Source organism: Vulpes lagopus, chromosome 12 (genome assembly GCF_018345385.1).
Source record: "Vulpes lagopus strain Blue_001 chromosome 12, ASM1834538v1, whole genome shotgun sequence".
In the NCBI taxonomy this organism is placed as follows: Eukaryota; Metazoa; Chordata; class Mammalia; order Carnivora; family Canidae; genus Vulpes; species Vulpes lagopus.
In genome coordinates, this window is record NC_054835.1 from 35,940,154 (window position 1) to 35,961,950 (window position 21,797).

The 21,797-nt window shown below is 48.3% G+C and overlaps 1 long non-coding RNA gene across 1 annotated transcript; it reads right to left on the bottom strand.

Annotated features, from left to right (window-relative positions):
- Positions 1-8,486: 8,486 nt before the first annotated feature.
- LOC121473716 lies at positions 8,487-21,683 on the bottom strand. The gene is made up of 3 exons (XR_005983210.1): positions 21,551-21,683; positions 19,554-19,627; positions 8,487-9,483 (listed from the first exon to the last, which is right to left on the bottom strand). It is a non-coding gene; the product is annotated as an uncharacterized LOC121473716 (long non-coding RNA).
- Between the last annotated feature and the right edge of the window lie 114 nt (positions 21,684-21,797).

Consider the following 21,797-nt stretch of genomic DNA (forward strand, 5'->3'; position numbering starts at 1 on the left):
CTGAAGGGAGGCGAGGGACAAAAGAGACGAAAAAAGGTTGCAGCCACAGCTCACAGTGGGGCCAGAAGGCTTCACTACTTGGGACCCTGGGACAGTTGAACAAGACAGAAGGGTGGGGACAGTCACCAGAGTGTGAAGCAGAGGTGTGGCCAGGACGGAGGCCAGAGATGAAAGGTGCAGATATCCTGTCTCAACAGCAAGTCCTCGAGGCCCACTAGATTCCGTGGAAAATCTGTTCCCTGATTTTCAATCAGTGGTACGTTGCACTGGGATGCTTGTTTTTAAGGAATTTTAAAACACGGTCAACGTAAAAACAAGGCTGAAGCTATTTGATCCATGGCAGTGACTCAGAGCGTGCAGTAGGACACAGCAGTGCCCTGGGCCATCATTAAGACTATCGCTTACTTTAGAGAACATTAGCCGTGGGCCCAGCAGCCTGCAGTGAGTCACTGTCAGTTGTTTAAAAAAAAAAAAAATCTCTGATACCAACTTGTTTAGTTACCACTGTTCTCTTTTTTAAGAAAGCTGGGTACAGAAACCCAACTTCAAAACAAACAATTACGACAAAACCCTGAAAGGCCAGTTATCTCCCCTTTGCAGTTGCTGAGGCTCCAAACAAAAGTTTCTCTGTTGGAGCTCCTAGGATGCAGAGAAGCCTAAGTTGTGAGGTGAGATGGGTGGGGGCTAAGACCAGCAGGGGAGACCAGAGTGGAGAATGATTGGTGGGCCAGGCTGGGGGCAGAGGTAGGAGAACTAGGAGCACAAAGGGCTTCCTGTGGGCAGCCCAGTGGCTCAGCGGTTTGGCACTGCCTTCAGTCCAGGGTGTGATCCTGGAGACCTGGGATCAAGTCCCACGTCGGGCTCCCTGCATGGAACCTGCTTCTCCCTCTGCCTGTGTCTCTGCCTCTCTGTATGTGTGTGTCTCTAATAAATAAATAAAATCTTTTAAAAAGGGGGGCAAACTTCCTGGTAGCAGAGAGACCTTCCAGAAGTTTCGAGGGAGGAGGGGAAGGGAGAAGGAAGTTCTCAGAGTTGCATGTCCTAAATTGAGAGAATTCCCAGAAATTCCCCTAAAGCCTCCAAAGGGCATCAGTACTGCAAGTCGCACAGGTGGCCTGGGAGATGGCTCCGGTGGCTGTGCCAGGGACGGGTGACGTTCTGGGGCTCCTTGAGCCTGGCTCAGCAACGCATGTGGTCCTCACAGCATCCCCTGGGGCTGAGCTCGGCTCCCTGTGTGTCCCGTACACTTTCCAAAACCTCAACCCAACAAGCCAGGTTTGGGGTGTTTGCTCCCGAAGCTGAGGAGGGAGAGGTGGGGAAGGGGAGGGGGGCTCCAGGCTGCCGGCAGCCCGCAGCCCTGCCCGCCCGACCGGACAGTGAGAGGTGAGCAGACCTCAGGCTAAAAATACCTGCTCGAGTTGTAAAGAGAAAGAACAGGAAGGAAGCGCGGGAGGCAGGAGAGACAGAGCCCCAGAGAATGAGCTGTCACTAGTGGCCGGAAGCTGAGCAGGTAGGACAGGTGGGGAACGCCCTCCAGGTGCCCGGCCGGTGGGCAGGGGAGCATCCCTGCCCGAGGGAAGGGGTGCGGTCCTGCTGAGGCCACTTTTCAGATCTCCCCAAAGAGCTCTGGCCAGGGAATGGAGCGAAGCAGACAGAGGGCCACCCCCAAGGACACCAGGGAGATAGCGGCGCCTGCCAGGTTTGCGGGGACAGACCCAGCTGAGCCCCCAGTCCTTCAGCCTTGCACAGGGCCGGAGGGCGTCCGGCCAGCCTGGGACCGGCAGCCGCTCGGTCGAGGGCAGTGAGGGCGAGCTCGTGCCAGGGCGCTGACTCTCACCCTAGAGGTCACGGCCGGGGCTCTGGACCCAGGGGGCAGAGTTTGACTCCCGGCTGTGCCCCTTAGTGGCTGCATGATCTAGGACCGTCAGGAGGCTTCCTCATGCTTCAGTCTCCTCATCTGTAAAATGGGGACACCGGAAGTGCCAACCTTACGGTGGGTGCTGGGGTCAGGATTAAGTGAGCTAACAGACCCGAGGTGGCCAGGACAGTACCCAGGGTCAGGGGTGGGGGTTAGAATAGGAGGCAGTACAGGTGACAACGGGAACGAAGTGCCTAACCCCTCAGGTCAGTGAAACAGCCCTTGCCAGAGAGCCTGCCACTGTACCAGGCTAGGAGGGAGCAGGAAGAGGAGGGGGGGGAGAGAAAGATTTGTGCCCAAGTGTTCAGGAACCAACAGCAGAGGGGGGATACAGACAATTAAACCATCACATTTCAGCATACACAAGAGAGTTTCGGACCGAGTGTCAAGGTGCAGAGAGATGGAGTCATCTTCTCCATCTTCAGTGTTTGGAAGCTGCCAGGAGTGCCGGTCTCGGAGGTTAAGTAATAGAATTCAGCAGGCAGGGCACTGGGGTGGCTCAGCGGTTAAGCGCCTGCCTTCAGCTCAGGCTGTGATCCTGGGGTCCTGGGATCAAGTCCCTCATCAGGCTCCCCACAGGGAGCCTGCTTCTCCCTCTGCCTATGTCTCTGTGTGTCTCTCATGAATAAATAAATAAAAACTTTAAAAACAATAATAAATAAAATTTTAAAAAAAGAAGGCAGAGAAGAAAGAACATGGAAAGCTATCTCAGTCAGAGGGAACATGGTATTTGGCAGCTCCTGGGTGGTTGGCTAGGGGTGACCAGTTTGGAAGCGTCAGTGGGCCTGGCCTCGCAACACTAGGCCAAGAGTTCATAACTTTCTCCTATCGGCACGAGGCAAATGGAGAGGCTAGGAAGAGGGGAGACCCAAATCCGACTTGTGTACCTGAAAGATTTCTCTGGCAGAAAATGGGGAGGGTAAATGAAAGGAAGTGCATAGTGGCAGGGAGGCCAACCGGTTAAAGGGCCCCAGCAATGGTCCAGGCCCTTAGACATTGGACTGGTTTGTGGTTTCTAGTCTGTACAACTAAGCATTTAGTGAGGCCTTTAAGGGACATAGGGAATAAAGGGAGAGACACGGGGTTTACAACGACAGTTTGGAATTGACCTTGAGATGGCTGAGAGACCCAGGAGTGTCCTGGAGATCATCAACCTAGTACATGTGCTGATAGAAATGAGAGGAGGATTACACAAGAGCGCCCTTCAGCTGGAGTCAAGGAAGCTTCACTGTTGTTCTAACATAGGGCTGGACACCGAGCTGTGGGCCATGTGTACCCCATGGGGTCTCCTGGGGGAAGCAAGAGAGTGTGTTGGAGAGGTGGGCACAGCTCCCTCACTGTTTATAGATCATGGTTGAAAAACTGCAGAGTATCATGATTTACGTTACCTGGTTAAATGACATTGTGGATTGTGTAATCTAATTTGAACTAAACCTTCACAGAATGGACCTGGGGGGGGGAATTAAAAAGATTCTTGGGGGTGCTTGGGTGGCTCAGTCAGTTGAGCTGCCGACTCTTAATTTCAGCTGGGATCATGAGTCATGATCTTGGGTTGGGGGTGGGGTTCTGAGGTTGAGCTCCTCGCCCACCCACCCACCCTCCACACCTGCATAGGGCTCCCCGCTGAGTCTGCTTCTCTCCCTCTCTCTCTACCCCTTCCCCTGCTGACTCTCTCTCAAATAAATGGATGAATCTTAAAAGAAAAGAGAGATTCCTGCAAAGAAACCTCAAGGTAAAGATCTTCCAAATTTAGCACAAGAAAAAGTGGCAAAGCTGGAGCTTTTCGCACGAGCTCTTTGTTAGCACCCATCACAATGTGAAAACGGCAAAAGCCTGATCAGGTCTGACATAAAGAGAGCCACAGAACTGTTTTGTAATTTGTAATCAGCAATTATATTGAAATGTGAACTAACCAGGGTACCTGGCTGGTTCAGACAGTAACACATGTGACTCTTGATCTCAGGGTCATGAGTTCAAGCCTTATACTGGGGCTTGCTTAAAAAAAAAAAAAAAGAATAAAAGAAATGTGGCCTTACTCTTCTACCATTGTTAAAAACGAACCTCACCCCAAGTATACATTGTCTTGAGATACAACTTGTAAATAATTGAACACATACTCGGGGTGCATGCTCAAATCCTACCACTGATGAGATGTAACTTCTCAGCCCAAGAGTTTGTCATCTCACACAGGATTTGCGTTGGGCAAAAATTCTGAAGTCACACGTTTCGGGTCCCAGCATGAATTGGTCCCCTACTTTATCAGTTCTATGCATCTGCAATACTACGCGTTGCATTTACCTCTTAGAACAAAGAATGCTTATATTCAAAGCATGGCCGCAATGGCTCACTTCTCTTTCATCGCCCTGGTCCCTCTCTTCCTTCTGGAGGCAAAGATTAGTTGAGCTCCCTGGAGAAAAGCATTCGGTAACTACAAGGCGTGGCTGAAGTCATGTTACTATTATTAACAACACTATAGGCAGCAGAGGTGAACACCGCTCCAAGGGTTCTAACAAGGATCCAGGTGAGAGGTCTCTAAACACATCCAACCATTCATCACTCATGACCCGAGGGGGCCTTCTGATGTGTAAGTCCTATGGGGCATGGAGGTTGCGGGGGGCTTCAAAAAACAGGCTCCCAAAGGGTGGGACTGCCATTCTCTGAGGAGGGAAGGGCTCATTTCCTCCTGGGCAAGATGCAGGGTCATACTGGATGGGCAACTGGTCAGGGGAGAGCATCCCACAGGTCAGCCCTGGAGCCAAAGCCTTGGAGCTTATGTCTTCATGAAAGACCTGGGTGCTCACACCCCACTAGAGAGGAAGCTGGGGGGAACGCACAAGCGTACCCTTTTTTATTAAAATAATTATTTTTACTTTTTCAAAGCACATTTGCGTGGGGGAAGTTAATAGGGTGGGGATGATTATCAGCTACAATTAATGTCCAACACCTTTTTACTGAGTGCGTGCCTCATGTACAAGGTGCTCTGCGAGGCACATGGGGATACAGAGCTGAATGGGACTTCAGCACGGTGATGATCCACGGGGTGAGTTAAGATATGCACGCAGGCGGGGTGCATGGGCGGTGCAGTCAGTTGAGTAGCCGACTCCTGGTTTTCAGCTCAGGTTGTGATCTCTGAGTTCATGGGATCAGGCCCCATGTCTGGCTCTTCTCTCAGGTCGGTGTCTACTTGGGTTTCTCTCTCCCTTTCCCTCTGCCCCTCCCCTGCTCTCTCTCTCTCTCTCTCTCTCTCTTTTAAATAAATAAATAAATAAATAAATAAATAAATAGGGCAGCCCTGGTGGCTCAGCGGTTTAGCACCACCTTCAGCCCAGGGTGTGATCCTGGAGACCCAGGATCGAGTCCCACATCGGGTTCCCTGCATGGAGCCTGCTTCTCCCTCTGCCTGTGTCTCTGCCCCTCTCTCTCTCTCTCTGTGACTATCATAAATAAATAAATTTTAAAAAATAAATAAAATCTTAAAATAAATAAATAAATCTTTTTTAAAAATATGCAGGCAAGCACCACAGGAGGTGGGCACCAGAGCTTGAGAGTTTCACACAAACAGGAACCAGCGTCCCAAAGGGGGATGAGATCAGGCGTACTCATGGAGGCAGTGAACTCTGGCTTGGGCTTTGAAGGCTAGGTGGGGGGCAGTCCAGGTGGCTCAGCAGTTTAGCACCACCTTCAGTCCAGGGCCTGATCTTAGAAACGGGAGATAGAGTCCCTGATCTTAGAGACCGGGGATCGAGTCCCACGTCAGGCTTCCTGCATGATTCTCCCCCTGTCTGTGTCTCTGCCTCTCTCTCTCTCTCTCTCTCTCTCTCTCTCTCTCTCTCTCTCCCTCTCTATCTCATGAATAAATAAAATAAAATCTTAATTTAAAAAAATTTGAGGGCAGTCCCGGTGGCGCAGCGGTTTGGCGCCGCCTGCAGCCTGAGGTGTGATCCTGGAGACCCGGGATCGAGTCCCACATCGGGCTCACTGCATGGAGCCTGCTTCTCCCTCTCCCTCTGCCTGTGTCTCTGCCTCTCTCGCTGTGTCTATGAATAAACAAATAAAATCTTAAAAAAATAAAAAAATAAAAAATTTGAAGCTTAGGTGGGTTCTGGCCAGGTGTAGATGAAGGAAAGGACATTTCCCAAGGACTGGAGCCCCAAATGAAAAAGCATGGGATATGTAAAAGCAACAGTGAGTAGTTACTTCCGGCTGGCATCTTGTGGGTAAAAAAGAAGAGTGGAGCTGGAAAAGTGGATTAGAACCAGATTTTTTAAAAGATTTTATTTATTTATTCATGAGAGACACACACACACACACACACAGAGAGAGAGAGGCAGAGACACAAGCAGAGAGAGAAGCAGGCTCTGTGCAGGGAGCCCGATATGGGACTCGATCCCGAGACTCCAGGATCACGTCCTGGGCCAAAGGCAGGCACCAAACCGCTGAGCCACCCAGGAATCCCCTAGAACCAGATTTTAAACAGCCACACGCTAGACTCTGAGATCCAGAGTTCATCTTCAGTGAGCAATGGGGGAGTCTTGGAAAGTTTTGGGGGCAGGCAAGGCAGTGAACCCAAAGAAGTCAAAGCAAAGCTTGCCCATGGTCCTCTAGCGAGTCAGTCTGTGAGCCAACCAGGCCTTGAATTCAGAGTCATATTGACACAGGCAAAGTTCCTGGACCTCTCAGTGACCAGACACGGATGGGTCTGTGGGAAAGCGCTCCGGGCCAGGCGCGGCAGGCCACTTCTCTGGGAAAGCCCGGAGCCCGAGGTTCCGAGTAGCTGGGCGTTCTAGCCTCTGCTGGCTTAGGTCCGGTTGAGCCAAATCTTCCCATGGAACCTGGGTGGTGGATGAACCAGGGGCTGGACTGCGCTCCTTGGGAACCCAAATGGGTTGGGCTGGGAATGGCAGAGTGTGGGATCACAGCAATAAAATGAAGGGAGAGGAGCCCTTCGAATGTCGTGGGGTGTGAGGCACACAGGGCGTGGGGCCTTGCATTCCTGGATGGTTAAGACGCCGCAGCTGATGATTATCATTATTATTCCTGCTCTGGCTTCTCCGAAGCTTTCATCCTGCAGGACCCTGCCTGGCTGGCCCAGCCTCACCAGCTAGCGAGGCCTCCTGGGGCGGGGCGGGGCGGGCGGATCCTGGCTGCAAGGGAACACAACAAGACTGCAGGTTTCTTCCCCCATGAGTTCAGGGAACTTGTTAGTGCTGAACAGCTTCCTAACCCTAGAACCATGTGCAGAATTTCCCAAGGGGGAAACTGAGTCACAGAACAGGGGAACTTGACCTAAGTCTTATAGCAGAGACCCCTCCCTCCCCTCCCATCCGCTACTCACTAGGCCATGCTTATCCTTCCCCAACTGGGGCAGATCTTGTCAGCTTGGAGGGGAGCCAGGGAAGGTGTAGATTCTAGCAAAGAGAACTGGACTGTGGCCAGGACAGCAGAGTGGGTACCCTCCTTGCCAGACGCTGCGGGCATCATGAGGTCAGGCTCTTGGTTTCGCGTCTCCCTGGAAGGTCCTGCCATATGGGTGGATCTTCCCAACCCCCTGAGGGAGGCCAGCACTGCAGACGTGCAAAATGCCCAGCGCTCTCACATCAGAGGCCATGTTCAGCATCCCAGGAGGGGAACAGTCTTGTAAAGATGGGCCAGGCCTATAGGCAGAGGGACAGACAATGGCTCAGAGACAAGGAAAGTGGTGTGTGTGTGTGTGTGTGTGTTTGCATTTGTTCACCCTAGGCTCCTGTGGTGACATGCCACTGCTTGCCAAGATGAGATCAAAGGGAGAAAGACTGGAAGAAAATGTGAATGATGACCTGATGCTTGGGTGGGGGACTGAGCGGGACCCTATAAAATGCATGGACCCAGTCTAGCAGTTGGGAGCCCCAAGAGAAGTGAGGGCGTGGCCCGAAAAGCTGCAGGCTGAGACTCAGCCTGTAGTTGCCAGAGTCACCTTCTCTGCTATTTGCTGTCCACCTAGAGAGTAGGAATCTTTGGGAACATCTTTTGGCTTAAAACAGAGGTAAGATGACACAGAAGAATAGACCAAGGAATCTGGAGCCGAGATTCCTGGGGGCCTCCACAGGCTCTCAGATCCTCAGTGCCTCCCAGAATCAGCCAACCAGCCAAGCATTGCTTTATCAAGTGTTTATTTAGCAGCTACTATGTGCAAGGCACTCTGCTTGGAGCTGTGAGTGTAGATACATTAGACATGGCCTCTGTCTGGGGTCCCTGGTTGGCTCAGTTGGAAGAGCAGGCAACTCTTGATCTAAGGGTTGTGAGTTTGAGTCTCAAGTTGGGTGTAGAGATTAATAAACAAATAAACTAAAAAAAAAAAAAAAAAAAAAGACATGTCCTCTGTCCTCAGGAAACTCTCTCTGGAGAAAGACAAATCTTCCCTTTTGGCTTCACCTCCACTCCACAGAATATGACACCAGAATTCCCAAGGCATCTCCTTCCTCCCTGGCCCTCCTTGGCTGTGACTGCACTGGCCTCTGCTGTTCCAACGGCCACCTCTCCACATTCACATGGGAACTGCGCTCATCTTGACACCCACCCAGCTGAACCATTCAGCTTCCTGCCACAAAAGTCAGCTCTTGAGCTTGCCACAGTGATCAGGACACTCCAAGAGGCACTGTTCTTTGGTGACCCTACCCTCTTCCAGGCCAAATGCAGCCTGTTAAAGCCTCTACCTGCTTGCCTGCTCCTGTGGGTGACCCGAAGAACCTGCACTGGCTCCCTATTGTTTAGCAAATACAATGTGAACTTTTGGGCTCTTTCCCAAGGCCTGCCACGTGTTTCTAACTATTATTATTATCATTATTATTACCCAACAGTGTCCCTTCCCATCCCCAGCACACCAGCGTTTGCAGTATAACTCTACTTCTGAACAAGAGTGAGGAGCTCTTTAAGGGAACTATTTCCAAGTTTATAGTTGATTTATTGAGCAAACATTTACTGAACGGCAGCTGTGTACCAGGCACTGTGACAGGTACTGAGCTGGCTCTGATGTGACTAGGATGCCTCCTGCCCTGGGGGAGCCCATGAACTCTCAGGGAGGACAGACACCAATGCTGAAAGTAGAATGGGGTGTGTGGTCAGACTGGATGGCCACCCAGGGCCCTAGCGTCTGGGCTGGACTTCCACGGCAGCTTCATAGATCTCTTGTACTTCCGGCCTGGATTCTTCACAGAGCAGAGTGTATCTTGCTGAGGAGGGGGGAATATTCCCACAGGATGTCCACGTGGTAAGACCCCAAAAAAAAGCACCAGCCCCCATTCTGTCCTCCCCAACCCCCACTGAGAGGTGAGATCCATCCAGAAAACAACCACCTTGTTGTGTGTGAAATCCACTCTCCTCTCTTCTCTGACGGCACTGCCCATGATGCGTTGTGCTATCCTGTCTCATTTTGAAACTTGTCCATGAATGAAGGCTCTGACACCTCATGAGGTTGTTGGCTGTTGAGTCAGTGTTTAACCACTATAATTGGTAGAAACGTCTTCCAACTGTCTCACCCAGACGAGACAGACACTGCAAATTCCACCCTCTTGCTTGTCGGCCGCCCTCTGCAGAATGGAGAAAACAAGGAGTCATAAAGTGCTCCCTACTCCAAATGCTCTCGAAAATCTTCTATAAAACCGACATAAGTAAAAAGCCTTTGGATTCGATGACTCTACTCTCTTAGTGTCAACCTCCCATGTGGGACTGTTTCAGAGGGTCAGAAGGGCTGGGGAGGGGTGTCTGCCTGGGGCACTCTCCTGGGTGACCATTTCTCCCCACTTGGTGCCTCTGTCACCTGGGGTGATATGCAGAGTCAAGGAACTGAAATGGGCCCCAAGAATGCTGGGGGTGGGTGGGGGACAGGGCCATGCATATAAATTGTAGTGCTAGAGGGTTCCTTTTTAGGCGTGCCGGGTAAAAGTGAAAGTGGTTGGAAGTCTAAAACAAGAAAAGCAGTAGAGAAATAAAATTTTCAAATTTTATTGATGTAAATCTGTGGGAGTTTCCAAAATGGAGGAGCAACTCACTATATTGGAAAGAGTTTCCTTCCTTCTTTCCTTCCTTCTTTTTTTTTTTTTTTAGTTTTTTTTTTTCTTTCCTTCCTTCTTTCTTCCCTCCCTCCCTCTCTCTTTCCCTCCCCCCTCTTTCCCTCCGTCCCTCTCTCCCTCTCTCCTCCAGAATCCAAACCAGTGAGTTCCTACAGAAGTATGTCTTCATCCCTCTAAAGCCACATCCCAAACTCCTTCCTCTTCTGTCCTCCAGCCTCAGCCCTATCATCCTTTCAGGTGGAGCCAAAGCCTAGCATCATCCTTCATGCCATCTTTTCCCTAATCTCTGGTCAAATGCTCCTTTCTCTGAATTCTCATTTAATTCCATTAAACTCTGTAGCCTGGTATGATTCCACAGCTTCTCGTGCTCCCCCGCTTTTTCATGCACAGGAATCTTGTCTCCTCAACCAGGTTGCAAACTTCTATAGAGCAGAGGCCGTTCCTTACGTTTTGAACTCCTGAACACTGAGCACAGGGCTGGGTACGTAATAGGCCTTTATCAAGACGTCCATTTGCCATTTACTTCTCATTAAACATCAGAGAATTCATACAGGGAATAGTTTCATAAGTATAATAAATGTGAATAAGCCTTTATTTGGGTGGAGTAACCATCATATACAACATCAGAGAATTCCTGATGGAAAGAAATTTTGTATCTGATGTGTCCATGGGAGAGCCCTCAGGTGAGTTTGGAGGCTCGGTAGGCGCATCTGACTCAGTATTCCAGAACTCAGTTACATGAATGCAGTGACTGTGGGGAAACCTTTGCTCAAGACGATACCCGACATTGGCGTGCCTATTACAGAGAAACCATGAAACCAAAGAATGTGGGAAAGGCTCCCCCAAGATCTCCAGCAACCAACACCTGGGAATTCACTTGAGAGTAAAGAGCAGGGCCATGGATGGGGTGGGGGTGGGGGATACTATGAGGCTTGAAGCCACTGCAGCTCCTGTTCCTGTGCTGCTTGTCTCTAGATCCATTTTCCAGCTGAAGAAATCGAGACCTGGAGAAGAAGCATTTTACACTATGGATATGATGGGACTATTATAAAACTTTGATTTGTGCCTTTTTCTTTCTTTTTTTAAAAATATTTTAATTTATTTATTTGACAAAGAGAGAGAAAGAATAAGCAGGAGATTAGAGACAGAGGGAGAAGCATACTCCCCACTGAGCAGGGAATCCAATGTGGGGCTTGATCCCAGCACCCCAAGACCATGACCCCGAACCAAAGGCAGACCCTCAACCGACTGAACCACCCAGGCACCCCGATTTGTGCCTTTTTCTTTTTTGAATTTGAAACACTGCCATGCCTGATTTCCTTCATTCTTCATCTCTCACTAGGAAAGGGGAGGGAAGGGGAGGAGAGGGGAGGAGAGGGGAGGAGAGGGGAAGGAAGGGGAAGGAAGGGGAGGGAAGGGGAGGGAAGGGGAGGGGATGGATGGGAAGTCTCCCCCAGTGGTTGTTATCAAAGGATCTGAGATGCGGCTGGAGGGGTTGCAACACATCCAAGGTGCAGGTCAGGATAAAAGCTCTAGTCTCTAGGGACCTTTATTTCACATACCAGAGACCATGCGGGATGCAAAGGGAGTTCAAAGGTGAGGAGAAAGATCCCGTGCCCTCAAATGGCTTATAGTCCAGGGAGGGAAAAACAGGTCCTTTAATGGGAGTGCATATGAAATGCAGGAAAGGAGCCCCAGGAAAGGCTCCACAGAGGAGGTATTGTTTGATCTGAGACGGAAAGGATGAGAACTTTGCCAGACAAACAAGTGAGGAGCCGGTGTTCCAGGTGGAAGAAACAGCACATGCAAATGCACGGGGAGTAAGAGAGACCTTGTGAGGCTCCTAGAGAAGTTCAGCATGGGAAGCTTGGCAGGCAGAGGGCAGGGGTGGGGGGCAGATAACCCAAAGCCCTTAAATGCCTTAGAGAGTAGCTCCCGTTTCCCTGTAAGTAATGGGGAGCTGTATTAGTTTTCTACTGCTGCTGTAACACATTACAACCAACATAGTGGCTTAAAACAACACAGATTTATTATCCTACAGTTCTGGTGGTCACATGTTTGGCAAGGCCAAAATCAAGGTGTCCGCAGGTGGTGTTCCTTTTGGTGGCTCTAGGGGAGATCAGTTCTTGGCCTACTCATTTCTAGAAGCTGCCCACACTCCTTGGCTCATGTTCCTCTCCCATCTTCAGAGCTGGCACTCACCTCATTCGGACCCTTGCTTCCATGCCACATCTCCCTCTCTGGCTCTAATGCTCCTGTCTCTTTCTTCTAAGGACCTTGGTGATTACACTGGACCCACTAGATAATCCAGGATGAAGTCTGCATCTCAGGATCCTTAACTTAACCCCACCTGCCAAGTCCATTTTGCCAAGTAAAGTACCATATTCACAGATGCCAGGAATTAGGATGTGGATATCTTTAGAATACGGACATCTTGGGTGATGGGCACTGAGGGGGGCATTTGGCGGGATGAGCACTGGGTGTTATGCTATATGTTGGCAAATTGAACTCCAAAAATAAAAAATAAAAAATAAATTAAAAAAAGAATACAGACATCTTTAGGGAGCCATGGTTCTGCTTACCACAGAAACCATTGAAGAATTTTGAGCAGAAGGCTGGGGTGACTGAATTGGGGTCTTAGGCTTCATGGTTAAAACAGCAGGCTCAAAGGTCTAAATCTGGACTGAATCCTGAGTCCACTGTGAAAGAATTCTGTAACTTTGGGTCATTTCCTACTTCATTTCTCTCTGCCTTGGTTTTCTTATCTATAAAATGGGACTGCCTCCCACAAAAGGGCAGTAGGAAGGATTATATGGGATAATAGAAGTGAAACAGGACAGTGGAAAGCACTCAACAAATTGGGAACACCTTGGTGCTCGGTAAGTGCTAAGAATAGCGACCTGCCTTTGGCCCAGGGTGCGATTCTGGAGACCGGGATCGAATCCCACGTCGGGCTCCCAGTGCATGGAGCCTGCTTCTCCCTCTACCTGTGTCTCTGCCTCTCTCTCTCCCTCTCTCTCTGTGACTATCATAAATAAATAAAAATTAAAAAAAAAAAAAGAAAAGGCCATTCATAGTCAATGTGATGAAAAACAAAACCTAGCCCCCTAGGGGTCCCATTTCCCCCAGGACCATCTGCATAATAGGGAAGGAGGTATCCAAGCACCAGGGGATTCTCGGGACCAGAGGAAACATGCAGCTCCTCGGAATGGCACACTGCTCTGTGGAACATTGCTTCTTCCTCTCTGTTGGCATAAAGACATGAAGGATAGAGGCTCCCCTGATCTGTTCCCATTTTATGCTGGGTTTCTGTCTGGGTGTTGGATAATACTAAAGAGTTGATGACAGTTTGTCTTAAGCGTTCTTCTGTGAGATCTCTGAAATGACCATTTAGTTCTATGTGAAATATCTCTTTCCTGCCTGTTGTTGGATTTGAACCTCCCAGCAGTTTACCTACAAGTAGGGTTGCCAGATAAGATATAAGACAACCGGGCAGCCCGGGTGGCTCAGCGGTTTAGTGCTGCCTCGGGATCGAGTCCCATGTCGGGCTCCTTGCATGGAGCCTGCTTCTGTCTCTACCTCTCTGTGTGTGTGTGTCTCTCATGAATAAATAAATATATAAGACAACCAATTAATCTGAAATTCAGATAAACAATGATTATTTTAGCATTTAGTACTAAGTGTTAGGTACTACTTTGTTAACCAGATTATTTTGTTAGCCAGAACATTCTCTTCTCAACTTCACCGTGTAACACTTTACTGTATGTTCTTTGATGCAGTCTTCAAAGTTCTGAAAGTTCTAGTACTTGTAGGTGACTTTTTCTGAAGTGGCACAGGAAAGGGAAAGAAGGCTATGGTTCTGGAAGGATAGCAAGGGTCAGGAGAATGAGGTCTCATCCCTCTTATTTCACTGTCATGAACACAGATTCTTCTGCTGCTCAACTCTGAGATTCAGACAAGCTCAGCTCCTGCTCTGGATCTCACATGTCTCCTTTATTAATGGAGAGAAAAACCTAAAGACCACCAGGATACCTTGTTTACGTATATTGAGATTATTTGTTTAAAAATGTGCTGCACAATGCAAGGTCTAATTGTCTTTGATCTTGACTAGGAGAATGATGATGACTCTCACGGTTTATGGCATGCAAATGAAAGCCTGTCTTTGGACTGGGTGCATATAATTTGAAGTACTCACTGTTATGCGAAACACATAAAATGAAATAACAGTTGAAATCTACAAAGCTGGTCATTGTTGGCACTCAGGTATGCCCAAGGCTTTGGCTCCCAGGCTCAGTCCCATGTGACACCCCCCCCCCCAATGTAGGACAACCCTCCTTTTTTTACTGGCCTTGGGTCTTTGCTCTAAATTTCCCTTCCCTCCTTGGTCTGTGGAGGGTAGCTACCTGAAGTCCTCCAATTTACCTTGTTTGCAGCAGAGGCTCAGCCTTGCCACTAGTTAGGGCTTCACAGAAGGTCACTGGTCACTTCCAGGTCACTTCCTGGTCATCCCCAGGTCACTCTCCACTGTCAGACACTATTCAACCTGATGCTCTCAGGGAGGACTTGAGTTTTCACATCAGGGGTACCTGGGTGGCTCAGTGGTTGAGCCTTCCGCTCAGGTCATGATCCTGGGGTCCTGGGATCGAGTTTTCACATCAAAGTTGGTTAGGCATTTCTGGTGACTGAGTTCTACATTTCTGTACTCATCCCGTTTAAATACCATTTCTAAAAAAATGCAAAAGCTTATTAAAGTTCATGAAGCCCTAAAGAACCTTGGATTTTCTCCCTTTGTAAATGAACTAACCTGTCCAGCCAGTGGCAACAGGCCCAACAGCGCAAAGATTGTCTGTGTCCTCTTGGACTCCCATTACTTCCAGAAAAAGGTGGCCCGAGGGGCCAGGGAATTAATGACTTAATGCCTACAAAGCTCTAGGAACAACTTGCTGCAGATAAGGTCTCATTATCGTTAATTGTTATTATTATTGTTATTATTGTTATTAACTCAACTCATATGAAAAGTTGCCACAGCTTTGTTAACCACCTCAGGTCAGGGGTTTAATTAATACTTCCTCTGAATGCCAGAGGCCCCAGGCTCCATGTTCCCGCCCCCACATCCGGGCCCTACCTCCTCTGAGCTCCACCCACAGGGTCCTCTCCACCCCCAGTCTTCCTAGTCCTTACCCGAGCAGGTCTGTTTTGCATCGCTCCTGCCAACAGCTCCTCCCCCGCATCCCGTTCCAGCCCCAAACACCCTCCTGCCCCTTGACTGCCCCTCCCCATCATCTCACATACATCCTTGAACCTTGTCTTCCCTTTCCGCAGTATCCTAGCCACTCACACACACTTCTTTTGGTACCCAAACAGTTCTCGAGATTTTTGAGGGTTATGAAAGTTAAGAGAGGGTCCCCTGACTCACAGCCCCCTCCCCCCAACTTCCCCCTTGCAGCCCTCATTTCCTGCACCGAGTCCTGGGTCTCCCATCCCACCTCCGTGAGAACCTCAGGATTGTACCTCAGGTGGTGAGGCCGGTTGGGTGGGTTGGCTGGTTTAGGGTTACAGAGCTTGGCACTAACTCACAGCCCAGTACAGCTGCCTTCTTTAATTAATTAATTCCAATTTTTAAAAAACCATCACTTCAATTGGACCTCAGTGCATGCCTCTGGGGCACATGTCACATCAATTACAGACAATAATTAAGCACGCTGCCTAAAAGAATCCGAGAGCCTCTTTAAAGACTCAAACACAATTCGGACCTAACTACCTTAGATCACACTGCTGGAGACAGACCCTGAGGCAGAACCCCCAGGGGAGGAATTGGACTGCTATAGTTCCAGATAGGAGGATGTTCTCCCGCTGGGGTTCCTGCCCTCAGCTGCCCACATTCCGTAACCTAAGTCCTCTCTGCCTTGGCTTAAATACGTGGAAGTTAAGCTGTTGCAGGTGAGGTGGTGGTGGCCTTGCTTCTCTGGGATAATACCAATGCCCCTCAAATTCCAAGTCCCCCTCTGCGCTGTCCTAACTGGCTGTCTTGCTTGGATAAAGATGAATCTCAGGCCTTCTAACAATAGGATGGGCACTGAGTGGATCTGTCCTTTTTCCAACAGTAGAGATGGTAGAGGCAGAGTGAATGGAAGCTTTTGCTTTAGGAAAAGGTTTGAAGACGTCACTTAAAGGCAGAGATAATTTCATAGTAATGATTCTTGAGTCCCACCTTGTGTGACACTTGGTATATGTTCCGGGAAAGCTGACACAATGTGGAAGACAAAGAGCCAAAAGAATGAAAGAGCCTGCAGCACTACTACAGTACTTTTTCATATGCAAACCAAGTTAGGATAGGACGAGCCTAAGACTTTAGCCTCATTAACATTGCCCTTTCTAACAAGAAATTAAAAAAAAAAAAATAGACCAAGTAAACATAGCTTTCCTGATCTATTTAACTCACTTATTTACTGGCATATGTGAATTGACTGTGAATAATTTTGTCCCTTCATGTTTGCTTGAATTGTGGCTGTCCATTGGAGTCCAAACTTCCAGAGAGCAGAGATCACATCTGTTCTGTTCATTTTGCTTTGTATGGTATCCAGCAAAGGGCTGCAGCACAGTGTCATAAGTCCAGGACTTGGATCCTGGAGACCCAGGTTTTAGTTCTGGCCATGTGACCCTTAAAATCCAGGCCTTGTTATTATTTGCTGTTGAAAGAAAGAAAGAAAAAAAGAAAGAAAAAAAGAAAGAAAGAAAGAAAGAAAGAAAGAGAGAAAGAAAGAAAGAAAGAAAGAAAGAAAGAAAAGAAAAGAAAAAAGAAAAGAAAAGAAAAGAAAAGAAAAGAAAAGAAAAGAAAAGAAAAGAAAAGAGAAGAGAAGAGAAAATGGGCAGGCGGTGCCTGGGTGGCTCAGTCAGCTGAGGATCCAACTTTCTTTTTTTTTTTTTTTTTAAGATTTTATTTATTTATTCATGAGAGAGAGACAGACAGAGAGAGACAGAGACATAGGCAGAGAGAGAAGCACGCTCCATGCAGGGAGCCCGATGCAGGACTCAAGACTCAATCCCGGGGCAGCCCGGGGCAGGGGGTAGGGGAGCTATTGGTTTAGCACTGCCTTCAGCCCAGGGCATCATCCTGGAGACTCAGGATCAAGTCCCACTTCGGGCTTCCTGCATAGAGCCTGCTTCTCCCTCTGCCTATGCCTCTGCCTTTCTCTCTCTCTCTCTCAAATAAATAAAAAAATAAATAAATAAAATCTTAAAGAAAAAAAAAAAAGACTCAATCCCCGAACCCCAGATCACGAACTGGGCTGAAGGCAGACGCTCAACTGCTGAGCCACCCAGGCATCCTGAGAATCCAACTCTTGATTTTGACTCAGGTCACAATCTCAGGGTTGTGGGATAGAGCCCCGAATCAGGCTCCAAGCTCTGCACGGAGTCTGCCTAAGGATTCTCTCTCTCTCCCAGGCCCCTCCTCTGCTCACTTTTTCAAACATTTTCTGCCCTTCCTACCTACCAGCATTGAGGGAAGGATGAAATGAGGTAATGTAGACTAAAGATTTGTAGAAACTGTCACATGAACATGGCTTTTAAAGAATTACAAAATGCATTTTGATGTACAGAGACCATAGCTGTAGGGGGCTATGAGCCAAATGATGGCCCCAGGCCATGCTGCAGCTGAAACCAGGCTTTGACCAAAGGGACTCTGGCTATCCCAATAGCCTCCCTCATCTCTATCCCCAACCAAAACAGCTGCATTCATGGATCTGGACTTTTAGGGTGTCTTCTCTTTTTCTTTTAGGACACCCTGGCATTTATTTTGCTTCTTCACTAGAATTCAAGCAGGGGTGGTAGGAAGTGAGGGGGCACAGAGTGAAAGTGCCTTGAAAGTGAATCCCTTTAAGATTGGACATAAACATACATACACACTGCATGAGGGCATGTACGCATGCAAGCTCTATGGCAGAAAAGCCAAAAGTCCAGCTTTTTGAGCTATCTATAAACACCATCACTTAGAGAAAAAGTGGATAAAGCAGGAGAATCCAGGCCAGCTTTATCTATTCTGTAAAGGGGGCAGTTTCTTATAGGAACAATAGGAACTGGATAGTGATTCTTAGCAAAGGAGTGGTATTGCAAGATATTAGCAAACAAAGTCAACTTTCTAGAATAGAATCCTAGGTATCAGAACTGGAAGACTCTAAGAGCCGGATAATTCCATCTTTTTTTTACAAAGTGTAAAAGGTAAAGGAATTGAGCAAAGGTTGCAGCACTGCAAGTATGAGAACCTATGAGCCCATGGCCAGGACCCCCACCCCCAGTCTAGTGTACAGGGACTGGATTATACTAATGAGATGACAGGGAGCCACAGCCACTACCCCTGTTTAAAGACAGGTGGTAACAACTATCACTAATAGTGGGTTTACTCCTGCAAGTTTGGGGAGTGAGGAAATGCAGTGAGCAGGGAGCTTGTATCAGACCATCCAAGAACCATATATGTCTGCTGCTATTTAAATGAAATCTTTGAAGGTTTTCAGAACTGTCAAAGTGTGCAGAACTTTATACTAAAACTTTTTATTTAGGGGCACCTGGGTGGCTCAGTGGTTGAGCATCTGCCTTTGGCTCCGGTGGTGGTCCCAGGGTCCTGGGAACAAGTCTTGCAGGAAGCCTGCTTCTCTCTCTATGCCAATGTCTCTTCCTCTGTGTGTCTCTCATGAGTAAATAAATAAAATCTTTAAAAACACATTTTTAAAATAAAACTTGTTTATTTATTTATGTATTTGAATATAGTTGACAATGTTACACTAGTTTCAGGTATACAACATAGCAATTCAGCTTCTCTCTACCTTATACTGTGCTCACCATGAGTGTAGCTAGCATCTGTCACCAGACAATCCTATTTACAGCATCACTGACTATATTCCTTATGCTGTGCCTTTTATTCCTGTGACTTATTCATTCCATAAACAGAAGCCTATATCTCCTACTTCCCTCCCTCCATCTTGCTCAAGCCCTCATTTCTTTCCCTCTGGCTACCATCAGTTTGTTCTCTGAATTTTTGGGTCTGATTCTACTTTTTGTTTGTTTATTCATTTGTTTTGATTTTAGATTCTACTTCTAAGTGATATTATATGGTATTTGTCTTTCTCTGACTTAGTTCACTCGGCATAATACCCTAGGTTCCCACTTGTTGTTACAAATGGCAAGATCTCATCCCTTTTATGGTTGAGTAATATTCCTCTGTGTGTGTGTGTGTGTGCGTGTGTGTGTATACTAAAACTTTTTTTAAGAAATGGCTTCTACTGGGTTTTGTCCACTGCCTTAATGAAGAAATCAGTGAAAAACAATCCAAGGCCAGAATACCGGGGATGACTGAAGCCTGATCTTACATCCAGTAAGGCCAGGTGTGGGTGCTAAATGTTGCTTGCAATGACTGTCAGGTGTCGTGCCAGCAGCTAAAGAAGAGAGACTTGGGATTAGCAGTCTGGCTGAGGGCAAATGCCCTCTTCTTATGACATGTCAAATGAGGACACTGATTGGCAGCCCCCTTCTGTGGGTAAATGCATGAAAAGGGAGAGTTGAGGGAAACAGAGGAACTGGGATATCCTTACCAGCCCTGTGGCCCAAGGCCTTCCAAAGTACTGGTCACCAAAGCTTCAGATACACAAGGGCAAGTCCTAGGGTCCTGGAGAGAAGAAAAGGGGGAGAAACATGAAAGAAAGGAGATAAAAATGTAGAATTGAACATTAAAATTATTCTCTATCACATGCCAAGGCTACCTGTTTTTACCCACGGGAATATGTAGCAGTCTTTCAGAGTCAAACCCTCCATTGTTTTCTGGGTTGAGTGATTGACTGAGCCATTTAACATTCCTTGGCCCAAATTTCCTTCATTGGGAATAATACCTGCCCTGCCTGCCTCACAGGGTTGTTGGAAGATCTCATGAGATAATGGACATAACCTCCCTGCAGAAATCATAAAGCACTCCTCAGGTGCAAGGTAATAATATTACTATTCTAATTACTAGGAGCCCTTCAGAGGGTTGGCCTGTGGGTGTAGAGTCATAGATACCTGGAAGGTTACCTTGCTTCTTTAGCCATAGCTCTGCACACTGGTCTGCCTGTCAGGGCAGAGTAGGGAACGGATTAAATGTCCTAAAAGCACAAAGAGGCGAAACTACCTCTCAGTCAGATGTTTTGGGCTCACCAGCCCCTGTGGAGGCCAAGTAGTTCTTTCTTACATTAAATCTAAGTCTTACTTCAAAAAAAATTTTTTTTTACTTATTTAAGTAATCTCTATACCCAAGGTGGGGCTCAAACTTACAACCCTGAGATCAAGAGCCGCGTTCTCTACCAACTGGGCCAGCCAGGCACCCCTAAGTCTTTCCTTTTATTACTTATGTATGCTTATTTCCTCCTGCTCTGCCTAAAGATTTCTCTCTACCTGCTGAATTATGATGTCACTTTTAGTGTTTATCCACCGAAGACACTCACTATTGAGGAATACAACCCAAAGGTGCCAAATTACACTCCCTGGAGTGTGGAGTCCAAGTATAATAAAGACCGAGCATCTGTTTTCGGAAGGGGCCAAGGACAGAGCTAGCTAGCCCTGGAACCCTTCTGTGTATCAAGTTCCAATCTCTTCCCTAACCCTATCCCAGATTCAGGTCATCTTACTTGCTACAGGGATTTTTTTAAGGGAGTGGGAGGAGTGGCTATTTTAGAGAGAAGTAGCCCCATCTGTATTGAAAACGTGTAGAGAGGTAGGTCTTAAGGCAGAGACATTTGTTAAGGGTGCTGCTAATAATGGAAAGAGGATGAGGAGTTCCAATGGAGAGAAGATTTACGGAACATCAGGGAAGTTTGGTTTATGGTGGGAAAGGGTCATGCTGACCCTCCAAGTTGCTGTCTTGGGTCCTCTCCACCCTAAGGCCTTCACCTTGCCTGCCTCACTTCCCCTCTCTGTACTCCAAGCACTTGCAATTATGGACACCCTCTCTTGGCTTGGAACTCGGATAAATGCTACCTTGTTAGCTAATAGTACCATTAATTATATTAATGATTAATAGCTAATTAGTCATAATGCTGTAATACTTTCAATGGAGGGTTCCTTTCTTGCAGCAGCTCAATGTCTCAAGCACACACATATCCCCTTTCCTATTCCTGGCCACAGAACAAACGCGGCTCTAAATTTGTTTTCCTGATCACTCTGGCAATCTCTAAATTTCTCTACTTTTTATGAGCTGTTCCATTTCCCCGGCGGATGACCCCCCCCACACACACTCCTGCTTCTCTTTTGCCTCCTTCATTTCTGCCTTCTGTCACTCACCCTACCCTCCAGCACCAGAGGCCACAGTCAAGATTTTTTTTACATTTCGCTTCATAAGCCGAAGAAGGCTCCTTTGCTTCCAAGTCTCACTCGGGCCCACTTTCCCACTTCGTCCCCCCTTTTTTCACTTCACCTTGCCTTAATCCTACCCCGCCCCTACTTCGGGGAGGCTCGCACCCTCCGCCCCAGGCTCCCTCCCACTCGGCGTTTTGGCTTCCTTTCAGCAACCACGCCCCCAGACCCAGGGCGAGCGGCGCGCACGCGCAGTGCACGCCTTTACCTGGGCGCTCGGCAGTGGGCGGAGTGGGGGAGGGCGGGGGTGGAGCGGGAGTCGGCGGTTATCTGGGCGGCGGGGCGCTCACATTGTGGCAGCGGGGAGAAAAGGTGCGCCGGGGCCGGCCCGAGGAGCTGCGCATGCGCGCCGCCGCGCCCAGCGGCCGGGATGCCAGGGGGGCGGGCGGAGGGAGGTGTCGGCTCCCCGTTGGGCGGGGGGGGGACGCGGGCGCGCGCGCGCTCTCGCCGCCGCT